The sequence below is a fragment of the Crassostrea angulata genome, chromosome 8 (genome assembly GCF_025612915.1).
Source record: "Crassostrea angulata isolate pt1a10 chromosome 8, ASM2561291v2, whole genome shotgun sequence".
Classification (NCBI taxonomy): domain Eukaryota; kingdom Metazoa; phylum Mollusca; class Bivalvia; order Ostreida; family Ostreidae; genus Magallana; species Magallana angulata.
The window spans coordinates 45,057,768-45,065,784 of record NC_069118.1 but is presented as its reverse complement, the minus strand read 5'-3'; the positions used below and the strand labels follow the sequence as shown (position 1 = coordinate 45,065,784).

At 39.2% G+C, this 8,017-nt stretch overlaps 1 pseudogene; it reads right to left on the bottom strand.

The window, feature by feature from the left end:
• Positions 1 to 4,718: 4,718 nt before the first annotated feature.
• On the bottom strand, positions 4,719 to 6,438 carry LOC128157991 (uncharacterized; annotated as a pseudogene).
• Between the last annotated feature and the right edge of the window lie 1,579 nt (positions 6,439 to 8,017).

Genomic DNA, 8,017 nt, shown 5'->3' with positions numbered 1-8,017 from the left:
AGATTCATTCGTTGATCTTTTTCCAGCTTATTTGTCTTTCTTTTTATTTAATTTAAGCATAGATAAACAGTTTCTAACGTTTAACACATTCGTTTAAGATTTAAAACTGAAATTTGTACTTCAAAGTTCAAAATGTAAACAAACGGTTTGAATCACTCTGTATCTCGCTTATAACTTAACAAATGACACTCAAATTTCAGTTGCCTATTAAAATGTTTTTCTGAAGCATTGTTAATATTAAAATGGGTAAAATAATTTTTTCCAAAATCGTGACCATGTCCCTTTACAAAATGTAAGTTACCTCGTTCTAAAAATTTAAGGTTTTATGAATTAGTTATATATTTTTATTATTACATTATTCGATTATTCATCGATATAAATAATATTGTCTAAAATGTTGTTTAATTTTATACTTATTCCTAAACATCATTACTAAATGGTATAAGATAGGATAGGATAGATATTATTTGAAGGATAAGATGAAGTATATAGGATAGGGTAAGAAGTTTTTATCAACTTTCACGATAGCAGCGCTAGCACTGTACATGTAGTTTATTTGCTATTTTCCCTGATTATCAAAGATGCCTAATGCATAGGAGTAATAAAAATAACAATACAAACATAACCTCATAATGATTTTATTGGCGATTTAGGCCACGGCTGCTTACAATAAGGGAGCCAGGCATCAATTATTGCCTTGTTGGGCATCCCCAGACAATACAAGCAAGAATGGTGAGCCCTGGGAACAGATGCTCACCTGCTTGATCACCTAGTATAGATAAAAATGCAAATACAATGTCAAATAGGAGATAGTTGAGCACTACTGGTGAGCCAAATAGACGCCTGGAGAGCTCCCACTCCTGGTAAACTTGTTTACAGCCGTGACGATTGGGTTGGTGGAAGATCAGATGGACCAATGAGTGTTACAAGAAAAACACGAGAGAGCAGCGGAACTAAGTATAGCAAACGTTTAAACATTACATTGGGGAAAAAAATAAAATTGACGGGTTTGGGAGGGAGGGGTGAATTTTTTCGAGAAGACTGACGAACTTGCGTATGACGTCACAGATTTGGTTGAGGTTACTAATATCCGAAAGGCCAAAAGAGCCTGAGAACACTGGTAATAGTACATTCAAGGCAAGACCCATTGAATATTGAAATAAGCATATTGGCCCTTCGATAAATGGATTTAACCCTGAATGGTTAAATCCTATTATCAAAGATGCCTAATGCATAGGAGTAATAAAAATAACAATACAAACATAACCTCATAATGATTTTATTGGCGATTTAGGCCACGGCTGCTTACAATAAGGGAGCCAGGCATCAATTATTGCCTTGTTGGGCATCCCCAGACAATACAAGCAAGAATGGTGAGCCCTGGGAACAGATGCTCACCTGCTTGATCACCTAGTATAGATAAAAATGCAAATACAATGTCAAATAGGAGATAGTTGAGCACTACTGGTGAGCCAAATAGACGCCATGAGACTATGCCAAGGCATAGGCTGCGCCACCAGTAGGGCAATCCCCCGACCGTTAAGCTTGGACCCAATAAAGAATAAAGTCAATTTGAGTAAATTTTGTATGTTATAAACAAAATAATGGGCTGTCAAAAATCAAAATGGCACCCATGCCACAAGAAAATGAAAAAGCTTGCCACAAAAAATTGTAATAAAGGCAAATTCAAATACTTGATCTTATCACATGACCAAGACAATACCACAAATTGATACTAGGTGTGAAATTACAATACCATAGACCTTCAATAGTCTATGAACAAATAATCTATGACCCAACAATTAGTCATAGCGCAGCCATGGCCCATTTTGCCCAACTCTAGGTGACACTTTGACACTTGAATCATTCAAAAATGCTTGCAATGCCTGTTGCAATCTGTACAAAAACATGTCATTTCCCATTCCAGAAAGGTGGACCTTATCTTTGCAAAACATGCCTGTGTTGGCTTTATGTAATTCAGGGTACCTGATGTACTTTCCCCCCAACCCGATTAAAAGAGTAGCCACATAACTATTAACCCGCATTCTAGTTCTCTCCATGGCCGGCTGATTAATACCCCCCCTCCAATGCAGGCGTGGGAGAATTTGGGACCATATAATTATTGTGGAAGGTAGTAATTGAATTAGTTTTTCTATCACGGTTTTTAGTTTGTCACGCAGGTCGGCTGATTTAGCGTGCCTATCACCTATTTTGGCCCCTTTGGAAGCGGGGATGTTGTTACCACCACAATGGATGACTAACATATGGGGTGCATTTTGTACCTTAAGCAGTGTTCTAACTTTTGAACAAATCTCTTCCACCCTCATTCCCCCTTTGCCTTGCCAAAATATGGTAGCATTATGGCGATCTAGCTCTAGGTTGGCACCATACTGGGATTTTCTAGCGTAGCAAAATGCATGCTTGACAATGGAAGAACCAAGGATCCATATCGTTCTAGGACCTAAAAAATGGTTATTAAACAAAATTTAAAATACTAATTGTGTTGGGTGACATTAGCCCTAATTTCTTATGTACCTGTACATACAACGGGACTTCCATCTCCCCTTGCTAGCAATATCATGTGCGCTGGTACCCGAGACCCAAGCAGCAGACGCTGCCCCAATGCGGAACGAATGAGGTTTGTATGATTGGTTGTCTAACCCCAATTTTTTGAGTGCTAAATTAAATACTGATGCAACTTGGTACCTAGTGACTGGTCTTCCTGAAAGGTGGCAAAAAAATGCCCCCGGGTTGGTGGGTCTTGCCTGCATGAATGATTGAACTATGCGTACAGGACATATTGGCAGTAGTGTGGGGGTTAGCGATATACTTGAACCTTTTCCTTCCTGGTCAGTTTTTGAATGTCTAAGAAAAATGTGAACAGTATTGTTGTGTGCGAGATAGGTTACATCCCCATATTGAATGGCATGACCTGGGTCTTGCAACGAGTTGTGTACCAGCTCCCCCATTCTAAAATACCCGAAAAATGCTGTGGAGAATATGGCTGAGAACAGAGTTGCTTCATAGGTTGATTTACATATTGTAGGCATTAAATGGATGATGCTGGATAGGATTTCGAATGAAAGTGGTTTTCGGTCGTCAACCCGCCCATTCCTACGACCAAGCCCAACCAAGACTTTTTTAAGTACAAACGCCTGTGTTGGGTCAGGCAGGCTGCGGATCTTGCAGAAGTATGATATCCCTGATATGTATGATTTAACTGTATTAGGTGAAAACTGCTTATAAGACAAGTATGCGACAAAATCAACCAACTGATTGGGATGGGGAGGCCACTCTTCTACTTGATAATAAGCCATACGAAAGGAGTTGAAAGCATTGATTGCAGTGTCATACAATTTCTTTGTATTGTCAGACATGGAGTATCTCAAGAGCTCTTGAGATCTAAGTTGGAGATGACTTGAAGAAAGGACTGGGGAATTACTGATGGCTCTTCCTCTGAGTCTGGGAAGCTGGCCTGGAAACGCGACCATTGCTGTCGAGAAAGAGCATCAGCTTTAGTATTATCGAGACCCATTATATGTGTTGCCTTGAACTGGATATTGTACACTAACCCTTGCAAAACTAACTTCCTTAACAAGTGCATGACTCTACTAGACTTGGATGTTTGAGTATTGAGAATTGATACCAGGGCTTGGTTGTCTGTATGAAGAATAACTCTCTTGCCAGCTAGTTTTGTACCCCAAATACTAAATGCCATGGCGATTGGTACTAGTTCAAGAAATGTAATGTCCCTAATGACTTCTGTCCCTTCCCACTGTGCTGGCCAGCGCATAAATGCCCATTGCTTTTCCAGGATTGCCCCACAACCTAATTCTATATTCCCTGCACTATCTGTAAACAACTCAAATTCGTAATCATTGGACCAATCTATAATTTTGTATGATGTGATTCCATTGAAACAATCTAAGAACACTAGCCACATCTGTATGTCTGCCTTCATTTCTAAGCTAACCCTGCGCTTGTGGTGTGGTTTCGATAGTCCGCAGGTAGAATCGTAAAGCCTTCTAACAAAAACCCTACCAGCTGGGATAGCCCTAATGCAAAAGTTGAGCAAACCTGTGAGAGATTGAAGCTCTTTCAATGTAACCTTACGCTTATCTAATAAGGACAAAAGCTGTGCTTTGAGTTGCTGCAATTTCTCCACAGGTATTCTGATTGACATATTGATTGTGTCAATTTCTAGACCTAAGTAAACTAAATTGGTTGTGGGCCCAAGGGTTTTTTCATGTGCCAATGGCACCCCCAACTCTAAACAGATAAAACTAAAGATTGACATAAGGTTAGCGCAATCCTGAGTGCCCTTTCTACCTGCTACCAAAAAATCATCCAAATAGTGAACAACATCATTGCTCTTGGCTTGCTGCTTGAGGGCCCACTCTAAAAATGTTGAAAATTTCTCAAATTTTGAGCAGCTTATAGAACACCCAAAAGGTAAACACTTATCCACAAATATTTTACCCTGAATTCTATATCCCAGTAACTGGAAATCAGATTTGTGAACTGGCAATAATCTAAAAGCATTTTTTATGTCTAAACGTGCTACCAGCGCTTCATGACCTAGCTTAGAGAGCATGTTTAACGCCTCATCAAAAGAAGAATACCTAACTGAACAATACTTTTTGTCTATAAAATCATTTACACTGGCTCCAGGGGGGTGGGATAGATGGTGTATTAATCTATATGAGCCTCTCTTTTTTGGTACCATGCCTACTGGTGACAACCTTAGGTCTTTCAAAGGGGGGTCATCAAATGGGCCTGCTACTCTGCCCAATGTAATTTCCTGTGATACTAATTGAACTGCTTCATATTCTAACCCTGACATGGATTTGAGGTTTTTGCAATCAGTGGCTACTCGTGGACCCTCATAACAAAGCTTAAAGCCAAACGAAAATCCCTGTATTAATTCTAAGGCCACTAAACTGAGTGGATAATCAACTAAAAATTCCCGTAATTTTGAAACTTTGACTGGGCTAGCAGCAATGTTACTGAGGTCTAAATGACTGGGAGTAAGGGGCACGACTGGCTGCACTTGGGGCTGAGGGCCTCCTTGGGAGCTGAGGCCGCCATGCTGTCTGCCCACCACCAGACCTAAAATTCAAACTAGGTCCTGAAGGTGTCTTATGCCTAATGTAAGGGTGATTGAGTGAACACAAAATACATTCATGTTTGTATTGGCACTGGTATTTGCTACATTGCCCCTTATAATTGAAATCATAGCACTTCAATAGAGGGGTCTGCTGTGATTGTATCTGGGTACCAGTTATATGTGTGCTGTACATGTACAAGAGCCATAGCTCTTGATCAACAATGGCAAATGACATGGAGGGGTTAGCCTCCTTTTTCAGCCTAAATTGTATATCATAATCCCGCCATCCTAATGTCTTAACTCTACTTGCCCCCAACCTAATTGTATGCATGTATTTGAACAATTGTACAGCTGCTTCGGGATGTGTTGATATATGGAGGCGAAAATAAGAAATGCGTCTGTCCACACCTGTATATCAGTAATGGTCTTAGCTTTTGACTTGGGTGCCAAGGTGAGGTTACCCTCTTTCATGGAAAATAATTTTATGTCATCATTGGGGTCACCCCCATCTAAATTAGCAATTAAAAGGCCCAAATTGACATACTCCCCATTTGCAATTTTAATTTTTAATCTATTAGGCACCACATGGCCCAAATCACTTTCGTAACTCTGTGTTTGGGCAAAACAATTGTCAGAAATAATTTCAGGCACTGTACCTGTACATTGATCAGGGCCCGCCATGCTTGGCTGTAGCGACTCGATGGGCATTGGTTGCGTCCCCATGCCTGGCTGTAGCGGCTCGATGGGCATTGGCTGTGTCCGATTTTGGCCTAGGATATCCGCCACCGCTTGGGACACTTGTTGCAACTGCTCGCTGGAGAGCAACGATGTTGTCGTCTGTGCTGGTGCCACAGGGTCAATAGATATGGGTGCTGACTGAGCTTGGGGGTTAGCAGCAACTGCCCCATGGTGGTGCCTGGGTTGCCTCTTGGACCTCGTCGTTGGCTGGGCCGGCTCTCGATTTTTTCTTTTTGGCATGCCGAATTGCTCGGAATGTAAATACAAAAGAAAAATATATCAGGTTAAGAAATAGAAAAATGCATCAATACGCCAGAAATTACGTGTAGACCGATGGACATGCTGCTGTCTGCACGCGGATGAAGCTTGTATACCATCCCCACAAATCGACAAGAATAATCGGTCATCGGATCATTTTGTTTACCTAATTACCGCTTCAACAATCATATTTGTCACCACAAATTACTTGAACGTTAGTATCTTGACAAATTACGGGCCGAAATACAGATTTGTGAAGCGAAATTTAAAGACATCTTACCTTGTGAATTTTTTCGAGAAGACTGACGAACTTGCGTATGACGTCACAGATTTGGTTGAGGTTACTAATATCCGAAAGGCCAGAAGAGCCTGAGAACACTGATAATAGTACATTCAAGGCAAGACCCATTGAATATTGAAATAAGCATATTGGCCCTTCGATAAATGGATTTAACCCTGAATGGTTAAATCCTATTACCGTTGAAATACAATGTACCTGTGTAACGATAACTCCCGAGAAATCGTTCACCTTGCGTCAACATAGCGTTCCAATATCGTTAACCATGGGTTCATTGTTCATTTTGCGCCCCGTTTGCTATCAGCGCTCGCTCATCGTTCACCGTTCATTAGCCTTCACCAAATTCCGTTCAGCCTGCACCCCCCGTATTCACTCTTAAAGTGGGAAGGTAGAACGTTCCAGGCACTGTAATAAAGAACTGGGTACGATAATCATAACATTTCGGCCCTGTCGAAATGTGAAAAATCAAACACATGATATCTTTAATATGTTCGCCGAAATAATTCATGTAGAACACCCCCTGTATGAAAAAAACTTCCGTTTGCGAAAATTCACGTGTGTTTGGTAATTGTAAACCCCGAAACTGGACCTTGTTTACGGATTTTGTAAAATATATAGGTTTTTGTAATGTTTGATCTGAAATTTCTACAAGGGCGCATTCGAGTACATACACCAGAATTTCAGAATAGCACAATATTAGACTGCGTATTAACATGGAATCGGAATTATGTACAAGACTGCGGCCACTTCGTTTTTTTTTAAATTTTTTCTATTTTCAAGATGAACAAAAAAAATTGAATGTTTTCGTTGGTCAGCTAAGACGTAAGATGAGTTTCTTGATTATGACCATGCCTTAATAAATACTTAAATGTAAAAATCGACTTATGTTGATAATATACTTATATTAAAGAAAAATAAAACGGTTCCATGGTAAAATTGGAGTATTTTAATTAGTTTATTAGTCCTTAAACACAGTGTATTTGAATTACTCACAATTACATACCGTGAATTTCAGATAAAATGATCAATTGTTGTGTAGTTAAAACAACTATACAATATTGAGAGAGAGAGGTTGTACAGATCCGTTTTTAAAGAATTTCAAAACAGTTTTAATATCGAATCAGAAGTCGGATTAAAGACTAGGTACTTGTGTAGATCTATATACATTGTATTTGGTACAAAGTTAGAATAAATATATTAGTTAATCAGACACTGAACGTTTGCTGATCCTGTTGAAGTAATTCAAAAATCAAACTTAAAAACTATTTTCACAAGAAAAAGTAATAGTGATCATATTCCTATGTGAATGCATTTAAAGCGCCTAGTATATTTACAAGTAGATGGATGTCATTAGTCTCTGTAACGGGACTGTCTATGGGCTAGTCGCGTATATATATCTTATATAATATTTACATTTTTCAGTGTGAAAACTGTGATTTTGTACTATACAGTCCAGTAAAGTCAAAGGACGTATAGTTGAGGCGCAAGCGGGATTTCCTTATTTAATTTAATTTTTAATCATACAAAACTTGAAAATTATATAAATATAATTAAAAAGAAATCATTCTTCCAATATCATAAGGTGATAACTACGGTCGATGCGTGATTAAATCTAT